Source organism: Falco peregrinus, chromosome 7 (genome assembly GCF_023634155.1).
Source record: "Falco peregrinus isolate bFalPer1 chromosome 7, bFalPer1.pri, whole genome shotgun sequence".
Lineage (NCBI taxonomy): Eukaryota > Metazoa > Chordata > Aves > Falconiformes > Falconidae > Falco > Falco peregrinus.
The window spans coordinates 52335643-52354576 of NC_073727.1; the positions used below are offsets into that span (position 1 = coordinate 52335643).

The following is an 18934-nucleotide window of genomic DNA, read 5'->3' on the forward strand; positions in this document are numbered from 1 at the left end:
CTCTATATTACTTTTATGAACACCTGAAGTAAAAATATTTACATTATGAGTTAACTATTCACTCTGATTGTGCAGTAACCTTGGGCTGACAATCCATATTGTGTTCCTTTAAATCCCATTTTGTTCAGCTATTGTTCAACACACAATGGCCTGATGGCCCAGCTGCAGCCAAGAAGCCCACCACGAAGACAAGGAAAGCACAGGCACCCAAAACTGATTCTCTGGCCATCGTCATGCCACCATGCAGCTAGCAAGGCCAGTTATCTAGTCCCTCTCAGCCAGATCAACTGCCAACAGCTCCAAAAGGTCAAAAGATCTGCTGCGGCTGGAAGGGCTGAGGGGAAGTCATCGTGGCTTCAGCCATCATGAAGTGTGGCAGTAAAGCAGCTGCACATCTAAAGCTTTACAACCATGGAAAATTTTTATATGTTAAGGTAAGCCTCCAAAGCAGTGAAGGATGAGGACTCACCTCTCGCAACATCACAGCTGTTGTATTTGGGGCGATTACTTTGAAATGGTGAACTTTGAAAGGAAAAAGGGCAGAGGCTAATTCAGTCTGTATTACAAGTAGTTTGCTACTCTCTGTTTCTGCAGCTACACACATCTTCACATACTTCTAGCACATTCACTAAAGCAAAATTCCTACAACGATATTTAATCCTGTTCATCAAGAACAAGTTCAACGAGGGAAGCAAGATTAGATATTTTAAAAGACGTGCAATAGTTCCCTTCTGTTGCCATAACAAAGAAAGGTACTTTAAAACAACAATGCTAAGCTGAATTCAGATTTAAACAGCCCTCCTTGCAGAAGAACCCACCACCCCCACCCCCCCATGCCTCTCTTGTTACCAGACAGGCTGCTGCAGTCAGTTACATCATGACTATACGTGGCCTTCCCTTAGCAACCAGCTTAACTTTATTGATTTGATAGTTGATTATTATGGCAACAAGCTCAATTCTTATTGTTTATAAACTTTTTAAAAGGTCATCAAGAAAACAAAATTCGAAGCTGTTTTTCTTAACTATTTTTGTGGCATGAAGAACCCATGAATTTTTTGGGAGGAACACAACAAAAATGCAACAGGAAGGGAAGACACAACCCAAAAATCTCAAACTAACAAAGGGAGGACATACCCGTGGCTGTGGCAGAGACACCTGTATTCTCTTCTCAGCTCTGCCATAAGCTTCCTTAGCAACCCTGGAAGGGAACTGGGTCCCCCACTATCATTTGTGCTTTGGAAAGTCTCTCCCTCTCCAGCTTTTCTGACCTTACTTTATTATTATTTTTTTATTTTAGAGGCTGTTTTGTTGTTTTCTTTTAATCCCAGGAAAAGGTCATGATTAACTTCTTTAAAAAAGAGTTAAGAAACAAAAGTGAGTTTAATATTTTTAAAAAAATACAGGATTTGCAGGCAGATGGTTGCAGGATTTCATCAACACCTGGCAGAGAAACCTCCACCCAAGCTGCACAGATGTGAAAATACCTAAGTCAAAAGTGTCTGCAGTACCCCGAAAAGCAATGGTCTGGTTTTCTTCAAGCCTACTCCATAGCTGTGACCTGAAGCCCAACACAAATTACATCAGAAAGTTGCAAGATCACACATAATATTCCTGTTCCAATCACTCAAAGCTTTCATTCATATTCCTTTGACAGCACTGCTGAAGTATACCCTGATTCCTCCTGCACACACAGAGTCCTTCTTAACCCCACAAGAATCATCAAGTCTGTAAAGTAAGCAAAGAGCAGATTCTTGTTCAGAGTTTTGGCTGGGAAGAATTCCAACTCACGTGATGTGTAAGACCCCATCTTATTTTTAAAAGGAAATACCACTTAGCAATTTTTTAAATTTCAAGACAAGGAATAGCTAACTAAGTATAACATTTTAAAAGAAGAGCATTTCCTCTGCTTCACCTGAGTTATCCACAGGTAGCTCATATCACCTGTGCTTTCATATAGAGTTCTCAGAAAATGATTCGATACTATTTTAGAAATTAAAATAATGACTAGTTTTACACCATCATTTGAATTAGATCTGTGTGAGCAAACTACTGCATTTCCTGAACAGCACGAATATTATCCTTATGAATGAATCAACTATTTCCAAATATGGATTGGAAAATATTCAGCTACCAGATATTTGGAAGAGCAAGCACCAAAACAGGCTCAGAAGTCTGATACAGATGTCTAGGACTCAAGAAAGCATTCCATCCAATCAGCTGCTGGATTTAGAGTCAGTCATCTCTCTGAGTCACCCATTTCATTGCTATTCTTCACTTATTTTGGGTGCGGACTGAAAGCAGTTGCTCTTAGTTCCTGAAAACTCTATGTTGTGAAATTCCCACACCCTAAAGCAAAAGAAAAACAGAAAAAAAATCAGTTTCCTTCTGCAATGAACTCGCTCCCTTTATGCAGCAGCTTCTTTTCCACCTTCCCTATTGCTGCTGATGTACACAGCAAATGCCTGCCAGTACTGCCCATCTTCTAAGCTTTCCAAGTTCCTACTTCTCTGCTCTCTCAGCAAGAATTATTTATTGCAGGGCTTTGTACTGGTGCCTGCGACCGTAGACTCTGAGGCCTTGCATCTGTTAACCATGTTCTCTCATTAAGGTTCCCACAACAAACAAAAGCCTCAAAAGTCTCCTTTCTTCCTGCTTTTTTCATAATGATGCCCTTCATTCTCTGACCATCATAGCTCATACTTTATCCATCTTATTTCCATTATAAGTTCAAAATCTCAGCATTCCAAAACAGCATCCAAACAAAAGACTCTCCAGATATGAATACCATCTCAAATCAATTACCAGGGTATTCATCCTTCACAATAATATCTCTATTATATGCTCTTCCTATTGAATTCAAAGATTACACTGCTGACATGCTTTTAGGGTTTATAGCGGTGATGGTGGGGAGAAAAATCACCGCTTTCATAGCTAGTCAAGAGAATTGTGTTTTTCAAGTTCCTTAAAACTTAAATCCTAAGAGGAACACGGACCATCTTTTTTGCTACATGCATACAGCGTACATAACACCGAAGTCCCTGACACACCTGCAAGGTGCTGCCAGAATGCAGCCATTGTCAGAAAAAAATCACATTCAGTGTCAGGAGCATGACATTTCCATCGGAGAAAATAAGAACTGCACCTGCCTTTAGCCCTCTCTGAATCACATTACTTCAAAACAAATGGAGACCACAGAGAACACTTGCCTCTTAAGAAGGCAGCAGGTCCAACAAATGATCAGCAACCAAGCATTAGTTATCATAATCAGCAATTTCAAGATTCAGAGTTTTTTTTAATTAAGAGATGGAGAGTTTGGGTTATAGCAATCTAACTAGAAGATTCAGTAAGTCTAATAACTGTTTGTGCCAGGAATCTCCATTGAAGTATCTTGTAATGCTTTGATTATACTTGAAAACTTGATATACACAATAAACACTTAAAGTGGTCAAGTGCAAGCATGAAAACATTTTTGTATTCTATTTAAAACCACCAATCCCCTGCTATAACAGACTGAACCACAGCAAGATTATGCAATAACTCATCAAGACAGGTAACACCGCACTGACAACTACACTCAACTCACCCTTTTCTAAATACCTTCAAAAATGTTTAACACATTCCAGACTGTACAGTCATGCATGTCAACTAGGACTGGGTACACTAAAACCATAAAGAAATATATACAGCTTTCAAAAACCACAGCATGCTTCATGATTCATTCTCCCATATCAAACCTCATTTTGCTTCTTGCATCTTCCTACTGTTTGCATCTTAGTTAAAGCCCTTCACAGTCAGGATTCTCCCTTTACTTGTTTTGCACTCCTACTTCTAATGAAGCCCTTTGGCACTGTATCAACATCAGCAACAGGAAAGCAAATAATAGAAGTGCCAATTACAGGCATGGTTATCAGATCTCTGTGTCCAACATCCATTAACCACAGTCTTCTATGATGCTGTCAATACCTCTTCATACACAGCCAAAATGATATCACAGGGATGCTGCAAAGACCACGTCCACAAATCACTTTGCTAGTTCACACAGCTAATGTGTTTGGGAACACAGAAATCAAGTGAAAACTCCAGGACTGAACCAGCTGACACATGATTCACAAAGCTAGTCTGTGTTAAAAAGGCCTTGTGGTTAGTACCCAGTAGTTAAGTATTGATTTATTCTGGTTTTCAGCCTGTGCTCTGGATAAAAAAGCAAGCCTTGAGGAAAGCATTATGGAGAGTTTTCTGCACAGGACTTCACATTTCGCTCTGTAGCAGGGGAGCACACGCGGCTCATATGGAGAGTGGGGTGTACTGCTGCAAAACGTGCTAGCAAAAATACAATTACTTGTTTATAGACTGCATTACTGTCATTACATGGAAAAAAATGCTGAAGCAGCATGAACTGTCCAAAATCTCCTTCTGAAATTCCATCTTCCAGGTGAACTCAGAAGCAATTTTAAGTTGGCCATATGGTATACCCCATATATTACAAGTATTCAAACTTGAATTTTGGACTAGAAAAAAAATTATTAGTTAACCCAGTCCTCCTCTCTACCACAGTTTAACACATAATTTTAATATATTAACTGTATTTTTTATAGTTTAATGTGCTCTTTAATTCACTTGCCAGTACCAGCCATAAGATTTAGCTTCTCTATGCAAATTACATTTTCATTCTTGCCAAATTATACAATATTAAAGGATTTTCCTCAAAAATTCCAGAAGAAAAACCACCTTTCTATGGGAAAGTCAGAAAGAAAACTTTTCATTCAAAAAGAAAGTTGTAAAGTGACAACCCATGGGCTATGATATAAATAATGAATGCTTTTTTATATGGCATGATGGGTGCTATTGTCCATTACTTTCATATTGTATAATTTCTGAAGAGTTTCTGGTAAATAAGTCAGGACTTGATCCAATTCCTGCTGAAGTAAATACAGATTATTTCTGAAGGCAAGATAGCTTTCTACACACTTGAAAGAGAATTCATCATTTTCCCAATGGGCATATAAGCTTAAATTTTAGCAAGATTTGGTCTTGACATTAGGAAAACCTCCAAAGCTGAGGCTAGTGAAACACCAGAGTAGATTGCCTGCAGAGGTCATCAGGTATTTGTCACAGGAGGCACTGAAGACAAACCCTTCAAAGAGAGGGACCTGATGGCCTCCAGCAGCTCCTATCCCAATCTTTTTACAAACCTATGACCCCAAGAAGCAGTTTCACACATAGAATTAGTGCAGCATGTTTCCTACAGATTTCTGTCCGACAACTCCTAACACTCCGTCAACTCTCTCCTGTGTGCCACGTGGCTTTCCTCCTCCACGGGCTTCCCCCTCTACTCCATGTGGGCTAGCCAAGTGACAGCACATGCTTTGACCAGTCTAGAGCTACCTGTGTGCATGGCCGCTGACCACGTGTCTACTACTTCTGGGAAGTCAAAGTGCAGTATTATAACCTCCTTTGCAACAGAGGCATTCTTTTGACTCTCCTTTCTAGACCTAACCATTGGGGTTTTTTCTTTTTTTTTTTTTTCTTTTTTCAGGAAATTATCACCTCTATTCCTGCTAGCCATCCAACAACATATGTGAAAAATGGGTTAAAACAACAGAGAAATTATCTGCAGATAAGTGGAGGAACTGAAAGACAGGTAGAAAGTGTGGTAACATTAGCCTTCTTAAAAATGGACTTTAGACTAATCTCCAATGAGATGAGTTTGTTAAAAGTTCTGAATCTTTTTCAAACTAAAAATTAAAAAAGAAAGCAAGGCAGTTTTATGACACTACTTTTCCTTAGCAAAGTTTCTGTAAAACACAAAGAGCCTTAAGTCATCACATGAATCACTGACAATTTAATCAGCTTCTGGGAGTTTGTCATCCTCATCAAGAGTTGAATTTAAGACCTTCAAAAAGTTCTTTCACTTCATTTATGAACTGCTGCACCTACTGATTCAGCCACCCACACCACTTTAGACTACCAGAGATTCAGCCAAGAATTCAGAAAACTAATATTAATCTCTAGAGGCTAAGTGAGCTCCTACCAATGTAAACCCTAGGCCTCAAGAAGCAACAGCAGCACATTTTCTTCAGATGGGAGAGCTTTAGGAAATCATTAACACTCCACAATCTAGCATCATTGGGTGAGAGCTCCTTTTGCCCAAATGCAGCAATCTTCACAGACATTTTTTAAAGCCTTTATGTGAACAGCAGTGGGAGACCCCATACACTGCAACAGACATAGCTGGTGCAAAATCTGGTGCCGGATCCATCTCATCTACCCTAGAGCTCTCCTGAAAAATAACTTTAGACTGTTAACACACTTAGACCAGGAGTTATTTTTTAAAATAAAATTACTTAGCACGAATGCATGTGGCACGTAACGGGCAGCTTTTCAAAACTAAAGCTCTGCAGGTCCCAATCTGCTCTTTTGCCAGATTAAATGAATACTGCCATCAATGACAACAAGGCCCACAGTTCAAAGTTCTTGGGATCAGTGATTTTCAAAGACTGAAACATTAACATCTCAGATCCCCAGAAGCACGAGCAGTGTGCTTCCTAACACTTCTTTGGAGCGAAAGAATAGCACCAAAAGTGTAGATGTTTAAATTATGTAGTTTATGATATATCAGATTATGTCTTTGCAGAAAAGCCAGTGTTGCAATTTCTTAGCATCTCTGAGTAAAGAATCTTGCTGAAGTACAAACAAGTACAAGAATAAACAGCAAGTTAGCTATTTCTTCTGGCTTCTTTGGAAGAAGTCTTGTATTTCAGCTTTAAACAAATGGTGACTGTTCAAGACGAAGAACACCACAGTTGCAGGACTTTTATGGTTCAATTTTGGCTACAGTCTGAAAAAAGCTTGAGACTTTTTCTAAGAAAAGGGTTTGTCTATCATTGAAAAGACAAGGGCAAAGTGTTCAGCGCCCATAACTTGAGTACCTGGTACAATGTCATTCAGCTGCCTGCTGAAAGATTGTGGATAATGTGAAATTGTAATTTCTATAAATCAGATCAACGTATTTGCAATACCTAATTTTGTTTTCTGTTCCTTGACTTTTACTGACATCCAGTGGAGACACACTCAAACCTCTTTCAACTCTTCTTGTAAAGCACCTCTAACTTAGGTTACCATGGGATGGAAAGCCTGCCTTGAATGTAACTGGTTTTCAGAAGGTTCTTCCTTGTTCAGCCTCTTCACAATACACATTTCTTAAAAATCACAAACCTTAAAACTGCTTCATTATTTTCAAACGCGACTTATTCCCAGTTTTGACAAAACCATTCTTATGGTTTAGTTTCTGTCGTACTGGTACAATTTCATATTCTCCTCCTTCTTCTTATCAACCTACAAATTTAAGAAAACAGATTAGAAACAACATCTGTTTCAAAGACTGTGTCCTTATCACTGTCAAAAGAAGCCCTCTCTGTGTTCTCATTATAATTTGAAAGAAGGCCAGTGTGTTATTTTTGTATGTGTGAGCTCTGCTTACTGACTGGAGGAAGACTGTGAATACCATAACTAAACCCTCACATAAGTACCCACAAGACACAGATCCCAACAAGGGACCATGTGGGATCCACTAACCAGAATCATCTTAAGAATAAATGGAAAATAAACAATCATACCTGAACTTTTTTCTTACCCTTCTCAATTAATATTAGCTCCTAGAATCCATACTTACTACTGATAGTTTACAGCCCAGCAATCAAACAAAGTTCAGTTCAGTGGATTTGGTCAGGCTGAGCTGCTCAGCAGCACAAAGCAAACCTGAAGTCCACATTTCCATATCCTCTCCACACTACTAACTGCTACTCAGTAGTATACTGAGAAAAGCACAGGTGCTCTGAGATTTACATCATCCAAAATGTCTACAACTCTTTCAAGAGAAAGAAGAGGGAAATATCTCCAGACCTGAGAACACGTGATTGCCACAAACTGAAATACCCCTGTCTCAAGGTGGAACACTTTCTTCCTCAAATACTTGCATGAAAATCCCACTTAGGTTAAAATGGAGCTCTGAACAATGAAGGGAGCAGCTAACGTAGCTTTGTATGAAAAGTCTGTGCTCGACCACTGAATAGGGAAAAGCAGGGCAGAACTCATTACCTGTGGTGAGTCATTTTTTACCAAGGAAGGGTGTTCTTTGCCTAGGCAATTGTTAATTGCAGGACTGAAAGACAATTTTCTTTTGAAAGGCTTTTTTCCCCCTGCAAATACATAATGTCTTTGTATATCGGAAAGGGAGTTCAGCCCTCAATTTCTCAAGTAAGCAGGTTTGACCTGGATACTTAGGTTTCAAAGCATTCATGTAGCTTACGGTGCTATATAAACCATTCAAATTCTGGATCAAATGGCTAGCAACAACAGACAAGACAGCTCCTACAATGATGCCTACAGAACAGGAGAGACGTGAGCTCACACTGTGTGAGATACTGGTCTGGTAAATAAGCAGCAGTAGGAAAACTGCAATTGTCTTTACAATGAAGTTATTGTAAGATAAACTGTCACAGCGGGTCTCTTGCTCCTTCCCTTTTTATCTTAAATAATAATAATTGGAATAACAATAGCAACATCAAAGATTGGGCTGAAATGATTCAATACTATTGCTAATCTCCTCAAATTCAGGCAAAACTCATTTACAGCCATGTATCCAAACTGTGTGGTTCAGTTGCCTCCGAAGAAAAAATAATTTTACTAGATTCTCCTCATCTCAGTTCCAGCAAGGCAAAACAAGTGGGCAGTATAATTACTGTGCGCCACTGTGAACGCAAGAGCAGGAACATGTTCTCTGAAATATGTAATCACTCCCAAGACAGTGTCCTGGCACGCCTCAGACAATCCATATGAAATTCTGGCCTGTATCCCAAAGAAGAACACCTCCTTCATTTGTTTTCTTTAGTATGGATCTCCCTCTTACTTCAGCCTCCAGTTTAAGCTTCCTGTTTTCAGAAACTATTTCTCTAACAGACAGTGTTATCTAGCAAGGCTGGAGGAGTAATTTCCCCATGGGCAGAAAATACTACTTTCTGTAAAGCCTGGGTTTGCTAAACAAGGGATCTCCACCCACCCTGTTCTTCATCAGAGAGAACTCCTTTCAAAAACAGCTTCACCGGTTGTCAAGTATCATAGGTATCCTGATCTGCAGAGGTGCCATCTCATACCTATTAATGTCAAAATGACAGGAGGATGGTGGCCCAGACAAGGACAAGTCATCTCATTAGTAGTCACTTATCAGTCAGACCATTAGTAGTCTGTGCATACAGTCCCATTAGGCTCTCTGAGGTGCTGCAGTTTGCATCCTTTGAGGGAAGGACTGATAGGAAACAGGCCACTAGGATGAAATCCCAATACAATTCCAATAACGTCCAAGTTCAGCTTTCCATGGAACTGAGGAATGAAAGGCAAAAAGGACACAGTTTCTTCCTGCACTGGGAGGGGTCCACACCACCTTTTCATAGCCATTTCATCCACATGTGTAATTAGGAGACCCAAGTTTAGAATCTTCATCCAGTTTCTGCAGTTCTCTTGCTCCTCCTCCTGCCCCACGTCTCAGCTGCACACCCAGCCATGACCATCTCTCCAGCAAGAAACTAGGTGGCCATCACCTGCTTTTGCTTTGGGTTGGGACATGCTGTTACTGTTACATGCTGGTTTATGGTGGAGCTTAACTCTCATACCACCTCATAGTTAGAGCAGCTTAAATGATGTTTCAGCTAACAACAGGCAAGAGCGTGATACTGAAAGGAAACCCCAAGGAAAGGTATACAAGGCTTTTGCCTGAAGCTCGCAGATTAAAACAGAAGCCCTACTGAAAGATGACATTTTTTATTTTAAGTGAGTACCTGCATCACTGACTATATATCTTGTGATGCACTAACTGTTAAAATCCTGAATGACTTTTAGGAGGAGAAATGCCTTCAGAAAGCAGAAGCAACATTCCTCTCGGTAAATTGCACAGAAGCAACAACATTTGGGTTCCAGCTCCAGGACTCCGTTTTCCCACACTGTGCAGCTGACTGTAAATTCAACTCCACCCTTCTTAGGCACTTCCAAGCCCTACCACGGATACACAGGCAGGGTACTCAACTTTTCTTTATAAAAGAAAATGCTTCTAAAATGCAAGCCAGGAGACTATTACAGACAGAATACATTGCTCTGATGTGTTCATTTGGATACTAATCACTTGGTACTGAAAACAGAGGACATTTGATCATTACTCGCTTTCAGCTGCCAATGACTAGGGGACAAGGTAGAGAAGTTTTAAATAAATAAATAAATAAAAAAGAATAGGCAAGCCCATAAGACTGTCCTTCAAAAAGAACAAAAATATTTATTAAAATATTAATTTCACACACAAACTACCTTGACGTGTCCCATACTTCTCAGTGTTCCAAATAATCTGAAATGCCAGCTGTAAGTAGTGCATTAAATACATTGACAAGCTGTCTCATTTCATTTTACATGCAGCTCTTTGTCTTTTGTAAGTAATTTATTTAAGACTTTCTGCAGTTTTCTCAGTGAGTTGTCTTAAACATGCCTACCCTTGCTGGAGAAGTTTTAAGGCAGCACAGCCTACATCCAAGATTTTGTTACAAATGACTGATTAATAACACCTCTCTTTAAACACAGGCCACCATCACAAGAGTCAAGAGCAAATTGCTACTAAGCGCCTCTGTACACTCTGAAATAGAAACTGACGTTTTACAGAGAACTCATACCTTTTCACAGAATGGCCAGGGTTGGAAGGGACCTCTGGAGATCATCCAGTCCAACCCCCTGCTAAAGCAGGTTCTCCTAGAGCAGGTTGCACAGAGTTGTGTCCAGGTGGGTTTTTGAATGTCTCCAGAGAAGGAGACTCCACAGCCTCTCTGGGCAGCCTGTTCCAGCGCTCTGTCACCCTCAAGGTAAAAACGTTCTTCCCCACATTCAGATGGAACTTCTTGTGTTTCAGTTCGTGCCTGTTGCCCCTTGTCCTGTCGCTGGGAGCTACTGGAAAGAGCCTGGCCCCATCCTCTTGACACTCACCCTTAAGATATTTGTAGACATTGGTAAGATCCCCTCTCAGTCTCCTCTCGTCCAGGCTGAACAGGCCCAACTCTCTCAGCCTTTCCTCATAAGGGCGATGCTGCAGTCCCTTGATCATCTTCACAGCCCTCCACTGGACCCCCTCCAGTAGTTCTCTGTCTCTCTCCCTTGACCTGGGCAGCCCAGAACTGGACCCAGCACTCCAGATGGGGCCTCACCAGGGCAGAGTAGAGGGGGTCGATCACCTCCCTTGACCTGATGGCCACGCTCCTCCTGATGCACCCCAGGATCCCATTGGCCTTCTTGGCCACCAGGGCACACTGCTGGCTCATGGGCAGCTTGCCACCCACCAGAACTCCTGGGTCTTTCTTCACAGAGCTGCCTTCCAGCAAGTCATCCCCCAGCCTGTAATGGTGCGTGGGCTTGTTCCTCCCCAGCTGCAGGACCCTACACTTGCCTTTCCTGAACTCCATTAGGTTCCTCTCTGCCCAACTCTCCAGCCTGCCCAGGTCTCACTGAATGGCAGCGCAGCCTCCTGGTGTGTCAGCCACTCCTGCTGGCTTTGTATCATCAGCAAACTTGCTGAGAGTGCACCTTGTCCCCTCATCCAGGTCATTGATCAGTAAGCTGAACAGGACTGGACCCGGTAGTGACCCCTGGGGAACACCACTAGCTACAGGCCTCCAGCCAAGCTCTGTGCCGTTGATCACAACCCTCTGAGCTCTGCCATTCAGCCAGCTCTCAGTCCACCTCACTGCCCACTCATCTCCCCCACCTCCTGAGCTCACCTATGAGGATGTTATGGAAGGCAGTGTCAAAAGCCTTGGAGAGGTGAAGGTAGAAAACATCCACTGCTTTCCCCTCACCTACCCAGCCAGTCATTCCATCATAGAAGGCTATCAGGCCATTTGGATTAGTTCTGTACCGTTCATAGCACAAAGGGACTCAAACCTTGTACTGGGTTTTAGATACCAGAACATTCTATGAATGTAGTTTTTTAATAATAATTGTTCTGCATACCTCAGATTTGGGGTCCCAGTTTATGGTCCACATCTTAGAACAAAATTTGCCTACCTACCTGAAAAATTCAGCTTGCCAGCTCCCCTGAGCACCATGTTCTTAAACATTAGGTATGGCAAATTAGTGCAAACACTTCGGTAAACATAAACTTGGATGACTTGTACAACAGTGTGCAAGTCAGACATCAACAGAAGGAATTCTGAGCTCCCTGTTCCTGTCTGATCAGTCCACAGGCTGATCAGAGATTTGACAATACTTTATGCTCCCACATTGGCACAGTGTATGTGAGGTGCAGCATTACAGCTTCATGTGAGTTATGAACATCAAGATTTATGACCTGATCCTTTCTCTTGAAGGGGAATCCTATTTCCTACACACCCTTCATAATCACTATTTAAAGTACGTAACAAGAACTAACCCTTAATTCCTAGTACATGCAAAGTGTAGTGGGATGCACAATGGAGTTAAAAGGGACTCACTGTTGTTCCCCATCCTTGGCAGGTTGCTGCAGGAGAAATTAAACCAGCATGGGACTACTAAAAGATATGCTCTTGGGTTAGGACAGCAAGAAGCTCCACTTCACCACACATCTATTCTGGCTCCTCCAAATAACAAGGCCAGAAGCTGAAGAGGAAACAAGTTGTCATAGGAGACAACCATGCTACTTCTAGGGGCTTGCATCCCCAAAGACTCCTATAGGCAACTTCTCCTGCTGAATGGCATTCTTCTGACCTCCTTCACTTGGCACTGCCTGAGACTGGGTTCAGGAATACCTTGGCTTGGGAGACACACCGAGGCAATTTTTTTATATAGGGAGCATAGGCTCCATGAGGTACAACTACTGCTAGGCTACTGAAAACAGTGGGTGCAAGCAGCTGCCCTACAAAGCTCTGCTTCATGACTACCTATACTGCTGCTAGTCACCTGCAGTGTCATGACTCAGGTATAACTGAGAACCATTAAAAAATTCCAATCCAGGCAAAAATAGCACAAATGTTAAGCAATATATCTCATGATCAGGTTTTCTTAAAGGAAACTAATTATGCACACAATTATATAAATTCAGTAATACCTTAACACAACAGTGAAGTGTCACAGGTGACTTATCCAGCATTCAGAAAGTCTGTTTTACTTGAGCTGTACATTATGAACCATATGTGCCATTAGGTGTTAGCAAGAAAACACATTTTTTCCCTCTCTTACAAGGAAAGTTTAGACAAGAGCTGATTTCCCAGCAGGTTTAAGCAAATTTGTGCTACTGCTAGCAGAAGTGTGTGTGGAGTGCACACCTCATGTTGTCTGATGTAGGTGCACCTGTGCCTCCCTTCAACACAGATCAGGGATGACTGTCTGAGACAGATTAATATGCTCAACTTGAAAATAAATTATTGGTCTACAAGATAACTTTTAAAAACAAAATTAAAATTGGCGTAATTCAAGAGTCAAAAGCCCCTCACACTTTAATTTTAAATAATATTTTGATGCAGGATGTGTGGAAGCAAACCAGCTGATATAGGAAATGCCTTCCTGACACCTAAAGTATTTTAAAAATACAGGACTTCAGTCAACAACAAACAGCATGATGCAAATATAAAGTATAAAGTCTTCGTGTGCATCGGGAAAGCAAACAAAGAGTGAATCTTAGATCTGCAAGAAATTATACATGCAGTACGGGTCAGGTAAGGGCATGCCGTACTGGTTTTGTAGCATACACAAGCTATACTATTAAGACACATTTGGGTCAGTTTCATATTACACCAAGCGTATGTAAGAAGCACTTCACAGTAAAAGCAGAAAAATTGTTTCCCCTCAACCATCTTTCTAGAAATAAAAGGCAAATGCTGCTTTTAATTATCACAGATTAAAGAAAAGCCTAATAAAGTGGGGTGGGTTTTTTTCCATAATAAAATCATACAAAGCTAGGTCACAGCTGGTCTTTGCACAAATATAAGGCAGGTAGGAAACAGAAAAAAATGTGGGCCCTTCTCCTATCCTACTGTAAGTAACATGCAATTTTAGTTCCTGCTTTGAAGGACAGCAACAATTGCTCTATCCCAAAGCATGCACAGGCATAAACAAGAGTTTCATGCATATTCAAGAGCAGGAGATGTTTCACCAGGATCACTGAGATGTTTCATAATGCTCCGAGCTAAAGCGGGATAGCTCGGGCAGCAGAGAACTAGGCCTGTGCCTGAAAGCCAAAGCCAGGTGCAATTTGAAAATAGGGTGCAAACACTCAACAGAGGAGATGATTAATTACTGGAATGAGCTACCTAGAGAAGCGGCAGACTCTCCACCCCTCGAGATCCTTGAATCACATTTGAGCGCTTCTCTGGAAGATCTGCTTGGCCAAAGAAACAGTACAAGACAGTTAAGATGGGTAACGTGAAGCCACCTGTATTACAAAACAAATCCCACAGGGCATCATGTCCTTTGTGGCCTTATGCCCTGGATGATTCTGTGAATCACACACAAGTATCTCCACAGGGTCACGACCTTGGACTTTTCACTTCTCGTGAAAAGAGAAATGCCTTCATACTTACTTGTAAAACACTACATGCGTAAACATGTAACAGGCAAAAAACAATTTCTGCAGCCATTATGAAAGAACACGGCTAATTTAGTAAGGTTTTCTCTAAGCTGAACTTTAAGGAGCATACTGGAAAGAAATATGGTTTTTAGTTAACTCTGGGGAAAATTAGTCTTCCCAATTCCACAATTTCACTTAAAATTAATGATCTGTATTTACATATACCACTATTCAGAAGTTCCATTTATTATAAAATTTTAAATGACTTCAAGTATTAAAAGCTACACAGTTATTATTTCCATACCCCAGTCTTTGTAGTGACTTTATACAATTTTAAGCCTGCTATGCAAAACCTGATGTATCTATCTAAATCCTGAAGGCTTGGCAAACCTGTCTTCTACCATCAGCCTTACAAATCAGTGCATCACATTCCCATTCTCAGCACATAAGAACTACCTTGCTTGTCCACCAAAAGGCTTTTCTCTCAATTTTTTTAGACGCTGTCTTAGAAAAGCAATCTTTGCTTTCTTCCTATAGTTCAGGTCAACAGTCATCTGCAGTCATTTTACTTGGCTGATTATTTTTTCACGATGTTACAATTAAGAACTTCATATTGGGGAAAAAAAAATCCTGTGCTCATTACATTAAACAAATGACGAGTAAAGCTGTGTGAGGTTTGGGTTGTTGGGTTTTTTTTCTCAGTTCAGTTGTTGAACAATGAAAACTCTTGTGCTTGGATTAAACCAGCTTTGAAATTTATTTATTTTCTATACAAGAGACACACGACGGAAGACAAGGAAGTTTCCAGTAAAACAAACCCTCCTTCACATTCCAGACTTTTCTCCTTGTATTGAAACAGAGAATAAGCCACACACACACAATGTAATTTGCTTTGCACAGTTGTAAGAACGAAGTAGGACAAGCAAGGGCTAGACTCACAACTTGTGAGAACTCTTCACCCAATATAGAAATGGTCAGCGACTGGTCAGAGCACTCATACATACACATTGTGCTGCAATCTCAGCACCCAATTTAAATTCTCTTTACTGCCCAAGGGCATTTGAATATTTTTTTTTTTCTCTTTAAAAAAAATATCCAAGCCTCTGGTCATGGAATATCCATAAAAAACTCTACAATGTCTCCTGCTACAGCTGTTCCAAAAAACTAAATATACCTGAGGAAATCACCACATTACAGCACTCATATTTGCAAGCCAGGATCCATGCATTTCAGACCTCCTCTGTCAAACCAGGACAGCTTCTGCAGGCAAGAGTGCATAGTCCCTCCCCCAGAACACCCTCCAGTAATTTATTTACTGTACTCTTGGCAAATAGAAAATAAGAACTTTCAAATCTTCACAGCAGAGTATTTAAGTCTCCCATTAAACTTAGAGATAGAAAGGCAATTTTTTATTAGTCCTTATCATTTTACCCAGTCTCCTTCCCCTCCTCCTTTCCAGTGAAAATTGACTTCAACATTTGACCCCAATTTTCAAGTTGTCTCAGGACAAGAACTTGGAAGAAACTAGGTTTATTTCACAGATGTGAATCTTTGAGGGGAAGAGAAAGAAGTCATGTATGAAAAGCAGAAGGAAAAGCTCCAACCCCCAATTTAAGAAACAGGTATTTTTTTCTGCTGTAAAAAACAGAAGGGCTTACAGTTTTGACATTTTTAAATACATACACAACTGGAACCTGCAACATTCTGATTTTCCTCTTGCTATCACCCACCTTCCTCATTTTGCTCTCCAGATACAGTTTGGACATCCTAATGCAACCTCCCCATCTCAGTAACACTTAAACCCACACTTGGGGGGGGGGGGGGGGGGGGGGCATTGGTTTTGAGACCCATTTGTCTACATGGAGGGATTAAATTCTTTGAACTCTGCCTTAGCTGTACTGAAAAAGAAGTAGAACTTCCTAACAAGCCTTTTAGGTAAATAGAATCATAGTCAGCTTTACAGTTTCAGTCTAGAGACTGAAGGATGGACAGAGAAAAAGCATCAGGGTTGTGAGGGAAAAAAACCAAAAAACTTTAAGCTGAAGGGTATAATCTTATATTAGACTTTTGGCAAAGCCAATATTCAGGAAGAAGATAAAACAGACCTCACGAAAGGTGTATAAACTGTACTGGAACATGACAGGAAAGTCACTTGTCTCCGTCAATATTTTTCTTGTGCACATATAATCAGGCCAGATCTTTCAAGACACTACAAAGTCAAAGTAATTGCGTATACCAACAATCTACACATACTTTGAAAGCCAAAGGAAGTTTTGCTACCAATATCTGTGGTCAGACACAACCATGCTTGGAAAGCATAATAATTATGTAACTTATACTTTAAGGAGTACTTTTATCTGAAATTCTCCCTTTCTTTCATGGTGAAAAGCATTGTAGAGAACAAAAGCAAGAGAATGAATAAAAAGCTTTCTTGAATTTTTCACAAGTTCTGGAAAATGAAATATATCCCTACATTGTATACCTCAAAACGTGGACCAGTCAGGTAAACATCTGTCCTCGAAGAGGTTGAAGAATTTAAAACAGAGTAGTAATGATCCACAACAGTTGTGCAGCACTTTACAAATATTTCTTTTAAATAGTTCAAGATTTTGTAACAGAACATCTACAAGAACAGTATGTTCTCTTGCTTAAAGACTCATTTTTAAATTGTTTCAAAAAGTAAGTTTAAATAATGTAATGGTGCACCACTGCGAAGTCAAATCAGTATTATAAATCATGCTAAATTTGCAATAATAGGAAAAAAATACAAACATACCTGTTTGCTTTCTCTAAAACCCAAAACAGATGGAAAATTTTAAATTTTCATTCACAAGTTTTCAAAAAGGCTTACTGCCGTGACAAGTTGTTGCCTTGTGGATTCAGGTTCATTTCCTATTACCTAACTACAAAATATACTATTTAGAACCAGTTCCTCATTTTACATAAATACACATAGCATCCCTTATTTTAATGAAAGTAGTCTAATTTACAGCAGAAGATATAGCATTCACTGCCGACCAGTGAAAAGAAAGTTAAAAGACAAAACAGATTAAAAGGAGATAAAGATCTAAAAGCACTACAAATGGAATGTCATTTTCCCTTGCTGGGGACAATAATCTGTATGCCTGCCTTTAATTTCTTATCAGAAGGTTAAAATAGCCTGCTTTAATACCCTTCTCTCAACCTACTGGCACACAATGCGGCATTTTTATCACATCTGTAATAACAGCTTTATATTTATCTTCAAGCCTCAGCTCTCAGAGTGAGGTGCTTCTATAAGGATCTGAACAGTCATTTAAGAAAATTGTAATTTCCAGTTCTAGCAATTGTAGAGAAAAAATCCAAAAGTCTGGTTTAGTTATGTCCTAATGACTCAAAACTGTTATGTTATTGCACACACTGTATTACTCTTAGGTGATTCTGAAGACCCCTTCACTTGGTTACAAGCCCTTGGACAATGGTAAACAGGCACATGGCCTTCCGTCTACTTCCCAAGTGGATCCCCCAAAAAACCACATTATTTTCAACATCCAAATGAAAGAGAAATACTTATCACTAGACAGGCAGCACAGAAGTAAATCCCATCATTTCTCGAGGTGTTTATACAAAGGTGCAAAATGAAATAAGGAAATAAAGGTCTTTGTACTTGTAGCAAGTCAAACAGTCTCCTCACAGAATTAATCCTCCTGAGAAATTCTCATATCAGAACGCTTTGAAAATGAAGCATATTCATCTTGCCTGCTTCCTTGAACTTCTGAAAGGACTACTTGGGGTACTAGCTTCCCACCCACAGAGCAGATGTTTCTTCCCTTCATTAGGGATTTGAAGTCCAACATCGGTATTTGACTCAAATGTGGTCACTGCATATTTTAAAAATTACTTCATCGAACAGTAACTGCATTAGGCAAAAAGAAAGTGACAGTAAAACATGTTCCATTCCCTAAATGTTAAAACAAGCTGGTTTGGGCTGCAGTCTTCAGTGTGCATTACAGAGGCATTTATGTATTGTTGAAAAATGACCACAGAAACTGAGTCATAAACCTCATTTACATGAGGGTAATCAGTATCAAAGAGAGGCCTTTAAAGAAATTCCAGGAGGTCCCATGCAAGTTGAGAAGTCAGCAACAACAGTTACATCCAAATATAACTTACATGCATTCTTGGCTCTAATGTTGATGTTGCAAGTGAGAATGGCACTCACCGACGGACGCATAGTACACATTAACACGGAACTTGTTGGGTCTCAGGGTCCTGAACTGTCACAGCAAAAGCAGCACGTTAAATTTTAAAAAAGCTAACTTGCAAAAGGCAGCTTACTGAAAGTAGTAATTCCTCTGTTATAACAGAGCTATATGTATTTATTATCAC

The 18934-nt window shown here is 40.2% G+C and overlaps 1 long non-coding RNA gene across 1 annotated transcript in view; it reads right to left on the reverse strand.

Annotated features, from left to right (window-relative positions):
* LOC114010352 (uncharacterized) overlaps nt 1-18934 on the reverse strand; it is a 188856-nt gene that overhangs the window by 65169 nt on the left and 104753 nt on the right. The gene's annotated exons all lie outside the window — the stretch shown is intronic.